This window comes from Balaenoptera ricei, chromosome 5, assembly GCF_028023285.1.
Source record: "Balaenoptera ricei isolate mBalRic1 chromosome 5, mBalRic1.hap2, whole genome shotgun sequence".
Classification (NCBI taxonomy): Eukaryota; Metazoa; Chordata; class Mammalia; order Artiodactyla; family Balaenopteridae; genus Balaenoptera; species Balaenoptera ricei.
Window position 1 is genome coordinate 80,395,531 of NC_082643.1, and position 11,777 is coordinate 80,407,307.

Genomic DNA, 11,777 nt, shown 5'->3' on the forward strand with positions numbered 1-11,777 from the left:
AGGATCCCACATGCCGCGGAGCAACTAGGCCCGTGAGCCACAATTACTGAGCCTGCGCGTCTGGAGCCTGTGCTCCGCAACAAGAGGCCGCGATAGTGAGAGGCCCGCGCACCGCGATGAAGAGTAATTATATTAAAAAAAAAAATAAAAAAAAAAAATAAAAAAAAAAAAAAAGTAATTTTACTTTGAACCTGTTAATGCAACGTGTGGCCCTTGACTTCAAAGGCAATAGAATTAGTTGTTAAAAATATGGAATCTGGGGGTGGGCTGCTGGGAACAGGGCTGAGTGCGGCCGCACGGGTGCGTCAAGGGGGAGAGGCAGCCACTGCGATAGACGTGTTCCTCATGATCCGGCGCCACAAGACCACCATCGTCACGGGATAGACGGGTTCCTCATAATCCGGTGTCACAAGACCACCATCTTCATGGACGCCAAGGAGTCGAGCACCGTGTTCGAGCTGAAGCACATTGTCCAGGGCCTCCTCAAGCGGCCGCTGGCGGAGCAGCGGCTGGCTGTACAAGGACGACCAGCTTCTGGATGACAGGAGGACATTGGACGAGTGTGGCTACACCAGCCAGACAGCATGGCCTCAGGCCCCAGCCACTGTGGGGCTAGCCTTCAGGGCAGATGAAGCCTTTGAGGCCCTGCACATCCAGCCCTTCTCCAGCCCACCCGAGCTGCTGGAGGTGATGAAGCCACAGGACTGAGGAAGCAGCGCCAATGAACAAGCTCTGCAGTGAGAGCCCCCCCCACCAACTGCCCCCCCAATAAGAGATTTGGGTGTCCCTCCCCCAAAAAAGTACAGAATCTGGGACTTCCCTGGTGGCACAGTGGTTAAGAATCTGCCTGTCAAAGCAAGGGACGTGGATTCGAGCCCTGGTCCAGGAAGATCCCACATGCAGTGGAGCAACTAAGCCCGTGCACCACAACTACTGAGCCTGCACTGTAGAGCTCGCGAGCCACAACTACTGAGCCTGTGTGCCACAACTACTGAAGCCTGCACACCTAGAGCCCATGCTCCACAACAAGAGAAGCCACAGCAATGAGAAGCCTGTGCACCACAAAGAAGAGTAGCCCCTGCTCATTGCAACTAGAGAAAGCCCGTGCGCAGCAAGGAGGACTCAACGCAGCCAAAAATAAATAAATAAATAAATAAGTTAAAAAGAAAAGCTTGTATGTATATATATGTGTGTATATATATATATATATATATATATATATATATATATAACTACAGAATCTTGGTCCCTCTTCCAAATCTACTGAATCAGAATCTGCATTTTAATAAGATCCCCAGGGAATTTGTATGCACATTACAGTTTGAGAAGCACTGGTCTGGGTCATCATTATAGTAATTAGTATTGTGATGGGTTGAAATGTGAACTCACATAAAACACCCACTGGTTTTTACGTTTTTGTCTAGAGATGAGCTGACCACATGTTAAGTCCTGATATTTTTTAGGTAAAAAGGTAGTTTGAGAGAAAAATGGGGAGCAGGAACTGAGGTCTCCTTTTACTTTAGACTTGATGTGATTGTCTGGTTGGCAAAAGCATCCATTCACAGTTCTGATATCCATTTTCTCTGGTCTTCTTTGTGGTCATACTCTGGCTTTCCTCTTTCCTTCTGCAGTTTTCCATATTCCTCAATTTAAAATCCCTGATTTGCAAAAGCAATAGTTTCTAGATTCTCAGCAGCCAAGTATTTATTGGGTAGAAATGAGTTAACCCAAGAAACATTTGAAGTTGGCAGGATTCGGATGGTTCAGGAAATTTTGAAAATCATCATATGGGGCTCTAAATATTGGAATGGTTGACAAGATTTTTCCAGGACATGGCAGATGTTGACTCACAGGAAATACTGTGATTAACCTTCAGCCAAAGTATGTTCAAGGCAGAGAGGTGAATCTGAGTCATTAGCTTTTGGTTCTGGAGCAATGAAAAATTACAGCATTTGCTCTGTCCATGCCCTTCCATACACAGATCACCTCATTTATATCATTGCTCCTTCGTGTTTCTTTTTCAAAAGTATAAAATGCCAAGGTGAGTGACCAAAAGAGAGCAGCTATTCAGTATATGGCAATGACAACCAAGCTAAGGTTTTCTTCTCGTCAAATATTTCTATTGAGAACTCTTTTGTTTCTTCCTCTGTGCTTTCTTCTTGGAGAAGAAAGAGGCTCTTCAAAAGAGTTGCTGAAAAGTTACAATTTCTTCTCCTCTTAACTCCCCAACCCACCCCAATCTCTCCCCGGTGCTTTATCAAACCAGCATTTTCCAAGAACACCAAAGACCTAATTTTCAAATGTTATTTGAAAAAAGATTAATTATCAATCTACTTGAACTCAGAGAAGCATTTGGTATGGTTGACCACTAACTCCTCTAGAAACCATCTCTTCCCTTTGTTTCATGGGACACACATGCTCCTGGTTTGCCTCCCATGTCTCGTCTCTATTTGCATAATCAGTTCCTAGCTCCTCCTCTGCCTGCTCCTTTTTTTGAGTATTTCTTAGGGCTCCATCCTCTTCTCTTTCATTTTACTTCCCCTCTTGAAGCAATCTTATTCACCCTTTTGGCTTCAATTTAATCACTACAATACTGTCAGTAATAATAACATTTAATGGATGGTTATAATGTGCCAGGCACTGTACTAAGCTCTTCATTTGATGTATCTAATTTATTTCTCATAACAACTCTGAAATGTTTAACTCCATCCTGTGCTTCTCCTGAGTCTCAGAAATGCTCATACACACGTAAACCAGAAAAGTCCTTTGACTGTCTTGGAGGCACCTCAGAGGCAAAATGTTAAACATGGTATTCTTCATCTTTCCCACTCTACTCCATCTAAAATCTATTCTTCCAAAATTGTCCCTTAAATCAGTTCATGGTGTCACCAACCACCAATTACTTGCTCAAGCCAGAAACCTAAAGAGTCAAGCTTTTTTGACTCTTACACTTGACCACTCTGTCTAATCACTAAATCCTATTGATTTTACTCCCTAAATATCTTTCTAATATGCCACTTCTCTTGATTTCCATTACTTTCAATCAACTCCGTGGTTTCTCAACCTTCACACCATTGGCATATTCGATCAGATAATTGTTATGGTAGATTGTCCTGTGCATTGTAGGATGTTTAGCAGCATCCCTTGCTTCTACCAACTAGATGTCAATGACGGCCCTTCGTCCTTCCCCCCAGAGTTGTGACAATTAGAAATGTCTCCAGGCATTACCGAATGTCCACTGGGAAGCAGTAATGCCCCCAGTTGAGAACCATGGCTTTAGTCCCAGCTAATGTCATCTCCCTCTGTATTTAATGCAACAGACTTAATTTGTCCTAAATGGTGAAAAACGCAAATGTCACAACCCTTCTTAAAAACTTTAGTTTCTCCATGCTTTTAGAATAAAATCCAGAGTTCTTAAAAGTATTCCCAAAGATTTTAAAAACAGGTTTATTGAAATATAACTTATATACAAAAGACTGTACATATCTAATGTCCATAATTTGATGAGCTTGGACATGTGCATACTCATGAAACCAACACAACAGTCAAAAGTAATAAACAAACCCATCAACTCCAAAAGTTTCTTGTGTGCCCTACTTTCTTTCTTTTGTGGTAATTGCTCTTAACATGAGATCTAGTCTCCTAATTTTTAAGAAGTGCACAACACAGTATTGTTAACTATAGGTACTATGTTGTACTGTAGATCTCTAGAACTTATTCATCTTGAATAACTAAAAACTTATACCTATTGAACAAATCCCCACTCACCCTCTCCACTCCCCATCCTGTAGCCCCTAGCAACCACCATTCTAATGTCTACTTCTATTAGTTTGACTATTTTCGATGCCTTATATAAGTGGAATTATGCAGTATTTGTCCTTCAATGACTGGATCATTTCACTTAGCATAATGTTCTCCGGGCTTATCCATGTTGTTGCATATGACAGGATTTCCTTCTTTATCTATTCATTCATCATCAGACACTTAGGTTGTTTCCATACCTTGGCTACTGTGAATAATGCTGTGATAAACATGGGAGTGCAAACACCACTTTGAGATAGTGATTTCCCTTCCTTTGGATATACACCCAGAAGTGGGCTTTCTGGATTATATGGTAGCTCTATAGTGCTGCAACATTTACATTCCCACCAACAGTGTACAAGGCTTCCAATTTCTCCACATCCTCACCAACACTTATTAATTTGTTTTTTGAGAATAGTCTTCCTTTTTAAAAATTATTGAAATATACTTGGCATAAAATTGTGTAAATTTAAGGTGTACATGTTAATTTGTTATTATTTATATGAGGTGATATCTCATTGTGGTTTTGATTTGCGTTTCTTTGATGACAGTGATGTTGAGCACCTTTTCATATATCTGTTGGCCATTTGTATGTCTTTGAAGAAATGTCTATTCAAGTCCTTTGCCCATTTTTAAATTGGGTTATATATATATTTTGCTATTGAGTTGTAAGAGTTCCTTATATATTTTGAATATTAACGCCGTATCAGATATATGGTCTGCAAATATTTTCTCCCATTCCACAGGTTGCCCTTTAATTCTGTTAATTGTTTTCTTTGCTGTGCAGAGCTTTCTAGTTTGATGTAGTCCCACTTGTTTATTTTTGCTTTTGTTGTTTGTGCTTTTGGTGTCATGAACAAGAAAGCATTGTTAAGACCCTGTTTCCTTCTAGAAATTTTACAGTTTCAAGTCTTACATTTACATTGTTAATACATTTTGAGTTTATTTTTGTATAAGACAAGGGTCCAATTTCATTCTTTTGTATGTGGATATTCAGTTTTCCCCACACCATTGTTGCAAAGACTATCCTTTCCCCATTGTGTGTTCTTGGAATCCTTGTGGAAGATCAGTTGACTACTTACAGGTCAGTTTATTTCTGGACTCTCTATTCTGTTCCATTGCTCTATATGTCTGTCTTTATGCCAGTAAAACACTGTTTTAATTACCTCAAGTGATCTACAGATTCAATGTTATCCCCATCAAAATCCCAATGGTATTTTTTACAGAAATATTAAAAAAGTCCTAAAATTCAAATGGAACCATAAGAGACCTCAAATAGCCAAAGCAATCTTGAGAAAGAAGAACAAAGCTGGAGGCATTACATTTTCTAATTTCAAAATATATTATAAATCTACAGTAATTAAAAAAAGCGTTCCCAAGTTTTGACTCTTACTTATTCTTCAGTTTCGTTTTGGGCTGTATTGGATTTCCTTATATAAGCATTTCCTCAAAATACCAATTCTCTGTCCTCGGGCTTTTTGCAGCTCTTTTGTCCTTTGCTTGGAATGCTTTCACTTTCCCCTCTCCCTTCTACGAGTCAATTGCCCATCATCCTTCAGGTCTCAGCTGACAAGTTACTTACTCAAAGAGATCCTTCTTAACCAGTATTGATATTCCTCTCTACCAGACTAAGTTAATGACTCATGCTACCCAAACTATATGCTTCCATAACAGATTGCACTTCCTCTTTCCATATATATATATATATATATATATATATATATATATATATATATATATATATATATATTTGGGTGTGTGTGTGTGTGTGTGTAATTATCTATTCAATGCTTCTCTTTCCTGTCAGGCTGAAAGATCTATGAGGGATGGTTACCATGTCCATCTCATACTCCGTTGTCTGCTTAGTACCTGCTACAATGCAGGGCACATAGTACAAACTCAATAAGTGATTGAATGCTTTGGAGACTCTATTGGAAAGAAGCAGTGGTATATTGTAGCCTATCAGGATAGGAAAGTCAGAGATGTCTCATTAGCTACAAGAAGTAGGAACCATAAAGTCAGGCACCAAGGTCACATTTTCTATCTGCTGGGATAGGAAATTCAGAGATGTCTCATTAGCTACAAGAAGTAGGAACCATAAAAGTCAGGGACCAAGGTCACATTTTCTATCTGCTGGGACCAAATGATCTCTTGTCTCTATTCTTCTTGCACCCTTGCTTTATCTGTTTCTTTCTGCACTTCACTCTTTTTACCCATGCCAAATCAGCCTTTACTCTATAAGAACTCCATTACTGGCTTGTCTAATACCAAGTAACAAGTGCTACTAAATCATAAGTTTTCTGTAGTGCACAATTCAGTGGCCCCATATCCTGAAATTAATGAGAAAGATGAACAGTGAGATGTATGCCCTTGATTCTATGGTTACTTCTTTGGTTTTCCAGAAGCCAATAGAAAGACATATGAGAACTTAGAGAATTTTTAAAAAATCCTGAGCACCTAATGGATCCTCTTCCACAGAGCATCAGTGTTTGGTCCCAAAGAAACAAGGCCAAGAACTCTCATAATCTCCAAATGCTGACAGAGCCACCACTGAAAGCCAGCCAACATGAACTGACCCTTTTTCTTGTTGAATGGACACCACAGGAAATGATCATCAGTGAAAGAACTAACTTGATTTGTCTGATGGCCCTACAGAGACAAAGTTTTATTTATTTTAAAAACAGAACTAGAAATAGTTCCTTAAATTTTTAATTTTACTGTAAAGCTTGCTCCCAGGCACAGGCAATTATATGCTTTGAGGAGCATGTATGGTGAAGCAGATGCATTTATGCTGAGACACATTCAGAGAAGAAAAAGTGGGCAAATTATATGGGGGCATATGGGCTTTGGTAAAAGACTCAGCCAATTGTCCCCACAACTCAAGAGCAAGACACAGCTTATATTTTGGAAGAGCGGAAATCATACTTTTGTGGATGTAGATGAACGCTCAAGTGTGATACATCAGGCAGCAGAGGCTGCCACTTGGAGCAATGCTGATTTATTTTAGGTAAGCTAAGCCAAGGGAAACCCATAATTTTCTAAGGAAAAGATTTTGCAATCATCTTTAAACTTTCAGATGCTAATTCCTATCTTATTTCTATAACCACCCGCTCTAGAGCATGTTTAATGAAAATAAGAGATGATGGCTGTCATATCTTAAGTGAGCTTAATTTTATCTGTGCTGAAAATCAATGTGAAATAATCTCTAATTATAAAGCTGGGAAACAGAACATTTCAGCACATGTGCGTTAAAGGAGCAGGTCCCTAATTCTTACCATTAGAGCTGTCTTGAAAATTACTCACATATGCTAAAAGGGGAAAAGATTGAGCTTCTTCATCAGTGTTTTAAAAAAAATCTAAATATTTTGCAATTATGATGAAGTTTGGCCTGAACACCGATTTTTTTCTATGTTGGTGATTAAAGACATTTTATTTTACATGAAAAATGTCTCTGATTTGTGTAATACTGAATGCAGAAATTATATAGCATACCATACATAATTTTGTAAATGCTAAATAGATGGTATATGCCAGGTGTCGTGCTAAATGCCTCACATGTTATCTGCCTTAGGTTTACTTCCCAGTCAAGATAATGATCAAGTGGCAAAAACTCCCCATGGGACTAACTCTACTAAAAAGTTTCCAAAAGATTCAGAAATCTACTTCAGATCTTCAGACAACAGCAACACAACAGCAAACCATAGAGAAAAGAACATAAAAAATGCTTTTATATGATATATAGCTTCTCTAAATATTTTAAAGGGTTGGGTTTTTATGGCTTGGGAAACATGATGATATTAATCATTTATCTTTGTACTTAAATAACAAGTCATATTTAATCTAAATCAAATCATTAATCTACATATGTTATGTACTGCTATGTGCTGAGATATGTAAGGGAGGTTTCCATATGGAACTAAATTCATAAACTCATTTCTTCAGCTTTTCTTCCCTTTCAACTCAGTAGTCCACTTTCAAAACTGTGATTAAGAAAGAGGCAACATATAGCAAAAAAAAAAAAAAAAAAAGGATTCTTGAAAATCTCATAAATAATTGGGCCATGTTATACAGTTGATGGTCTTTTTTGCATTGCTGCTCACATTTTGAAAACTGCATTTTCTCCCTCAGTTTCCAAAACCACCAGTGAAAAAAATGATCTCTACAGGCATTAAAAGCCCCCTTAAGAACTGAATGGACAAATGATCATCTACACTATGTGGGTAAATCTTTTTAGACTGGTCATTTTTATCCTTCAAATTGCACATAACTTTGTGCTGGAATTGATGTTAAACTTAACAAGGTGCTCTGATCTTAAATCAACTCTCAGATTTTTCTTTTGTTTAGAGATCATGGAAGTGTTGCTGAAAATTCTCAGTTTCGTAAAGGATCTGCCCATAAACTTCAAAAATCCTAAACCACCTCAGGTCTCACTAAATGAAAATACATTTGATCACATTTACCTATGTGAAGGGGAAAATTAACCAAATCAACTCTTATGAGGCTCTATCAAGTCGTTTTGAATTGTTGTAAAAGGCATTAGTGGAACATTGATTAGTAACTAAAAGCTGAAATAGACTTCGTTGATCAAGGGATAAAAAACCCCTGAAAAATGTTGATCTTATTTTATTACTGTTTTTCAGCTATATCCTTAAGGCTGGGTCAAATCAATTCATCAACAACTCAGCTGAACAGTTGATATTCTACTTTAGAGCAAGGAAACCACATCCATCGATCACCCCAACATTATTGAGTTATACTAAATTTCTCTCACTTTAAAAGTCTCTTAAGCAGAGAATGTCAAAATCTTTTATGCTAAGAAGGAATACCTACCTCTTAGCTGAAATTTCATGGCTGAATTTTGTGCATTTCTTGGTGAAATAATGTTGCCTCTCAGTATAATTCAATGTCTTCTGGCTTTTATAAGGTCGCCTATATCCTACAACTTTTGAACTGGGATGTCTATTTTATATTAAAATGGTATATTTACTATTCTGCTGGGGCACTGCAAGGGATAGAAAGGAAATTTGCACAGCATTCTAATGCAGGCTGCCTTTAAGAAGCCATCATAACTGACAATCACATTCCAGTGTATGTTTTCTTGAAGTCACTTGGTCAGAAATGTGTTTCATCATTCACCGACAATTTCAACTTATCTTTTCAGTATGAACTCTAGGCCACTCAACTGTGAACAACATTTAATTATAAGCTCAATTTTTTTATTAAAAATGCAGGATCTTATACATATATTTGTCAAATTGATTAGTATGTGAAAATGAAGATTGAATATAAGTCTGGAAGCTCTCCTACAGTTACTTAATAAAAAAAGCCCATTTTTTCCGCTTAGAATAGTAGGTCCTTAAAAGTCCAAAGATATGGATTTCTATGATATTTTTCAGGTCAGTCAGTCAATAATTTACTAAGCACCCACTGTGTGCCTATGTTTATTGTATATAAATTTCAATACTTTCATCTTGAGAAAATGAAAGCCAAGATTTGTTATAATCACATAGTTCTTTTTTTAAATTAGAAAACAAAGACTATACTACCTGAAATCTTTCAACTCCCAACTCATCTGACTTGTGTTTATATTGTTGTGGGGTTTTGTTCTAGTCCTATGATGCTCAAAGCTGGTTTGCAGCCCAGATGCAACTTTCACCTGAAGCTTGTGAGAAATACTTACAAACTATCTATCCAATAATGAGTTAACATCCAAAATATATAAGAAACTTATACAACTCAAGAGCAAAACAAACAAGCAAGCAATCTGATTAAAACTGGGCAGAGGTCCTGAGTAGACATTTTTCCAAAGAAGACATGCGAATTGCCAACAGGTACACGAAAAATACTCAGCATTACTAACCATCAGGGAAATGCAAAACAAAACTACAATGACATGGCATCTCATACATTTTGGGATGCCTATTATAAAAAAAAAGGGGGAGGATAACAATTGTTGGGGGGGATAACAATTGTTGGTGAGGATGTGTAGAAAAGGGAAACCGTGTGCACTGCTGGTGGAAATGTAAATTGCTACAGCTAATGTAGAAAACAGTATGCAGTTTCCTCAAAAAGTTAAAAATAGAACTACCATATGATCCCGCAATTCCATTTGTGGGAATATATCTGCAGGAAATGAAATAACTATCTTGAAAAGATATCTGCATCCCTATGTTCATTGCAGCATTATTCACAATAGCCAAGACATGGAAACAACCTATCGATGGATGTATGGATAAAGAAGTTGTGATATATATACATACAATGGAATATTATTCAGCCTTTAAAAAGAAGGAGATCCTGTCATTTATGAGAACATGGATGGACCCTAAGGGCATTATGCTAAGTGAAATAAATCAGAGAGAGAAAGACAAATACTGTGTGATCTCACTTGTATGTGGAACATAAACGTGCCAGATTCATAAAAGCAGAGAGTGGAATGGTGATTGTCAGGAGCTAGGTTGGGGTGGGGTGGAGGAAATGGGGGGATGTTGATCAAAGTATGCAAACTTCCAGTAAGAAAATAAGTAAGTTCTGGGGATCTAATGTATAGCATGGTCACTATAGTTAAAAATACTGTATTATATACCTGAAAGAGAGTAAATCTTAGATGTTCTCAACACACACACACAGAGGTAATTATATGAGGTGATGGAGCTGTGAACTAACCCTATTATAGTAATCATTTCATGATAAATAGGTATATCAAATCATCACATTGTATGCCTTAAACTTTTACACAATGCTATACATGAATTGTATCTCAATAAAGCTGAAAAAATTAAAGGTAAAGAGAAAAAAGAAATACCATATCTCAGGTCCCATCCTTAGATCTACTGAATTAGAATCTGCATTTTAACATGATCCCCAGGTGATTGGTAAATTTGAGAGGCACTGATACATATTGTACCATGAAATTAGAGACAAAGTATAACTTTTTCAAAGAAGAAAGAGCTATTTAGATATAACTATTACATGATTAAACTATTAAGTGAATAAAGAATTATTCATTGTTGTTGATTATTGGTTTATAAATAGATTGAAGCTTTTTGTTTTGCTGATGAGCAATATTTATGTGACAACAAAATAACTCATTAAAGATTAAGAAATATAAAACAAGACATTTTTACATACTACTAAATAATTGGCTTAGATTGCTGTTATTGTTTCAATTAAGTGTTTATTTTAGAGAGCTGTATATGAAACATCATTTGGATAACCCATTATAAGATAATAAATGCTTTGCATCTTAAATGTTAGAGCTCATCATTATTTCTCTGGTATATGCATGGTAGATGCCATTATCCAAATTGTATAGGTGAAGAAAAGAGGTCAAAGAATTTAAGCCATTACCCAATATAGTGTGATGTGTTTGTTGGGCCTGTTCATTTGCCCAACTTGAACAAATTGCCATGATAGAAACCCAACTTAAGCCAGTGTAAACATAATTGAAAACTCTGGAATGTCTGTATCTAGAATACAGCAGATATGAGGGATCCGGGGCTCAAGGCACACCTTACCAGCTTAACACTCTCAGCGGAAAAAGTAACACTTGTCCTCTCCTTGGTGGCTCCGGCAGAAATTCCTGGCAGGCACTCTCACTGGCTCACTTTGAGTCACTGTGGCCGGAGGGATAGGATAGAATTGAACAGGACATGTGACCACTTGTGTGGCCAAGAGGAGAGGATTAAAGAAATAACAGGATCAGTGTCAGTGCCTATAAAGCATGAGGAAGAGGTTGTCCCTGGAAAGAGGGATTCTGAGTTTTAGAAGGGTAAAAGAAAATAAAAATCAATATGATGGTAAGTGCTTGAACTGGGACAAGATCATACACTGAGGAGTTTCGATTTCTCTTTTCAATTACACTTTACAGAAACATTGAAGCAGTAGTTTTCATTTGGTTGTGGTGATGGGATGTGCTCATATTGAAATTTCCTGGAGGAGTATTTAAGCATACATTCACCTGCATAGAGCCTTAG

General features: G+C 37.4%; 1 pseudogene; it reads left to right on the forward strand.

The window, feature by feature from the left end:
• Nucleotides 1–249: 249 nt before the first annotated feature.
• On the forward strand, nt 250–741 carry LOC132366250 (elongin-B-like; annotated as a pseudogene).
• The last annotated feature ends 11,036 nt before the right edge of the window (nt 742–11,777 follow it).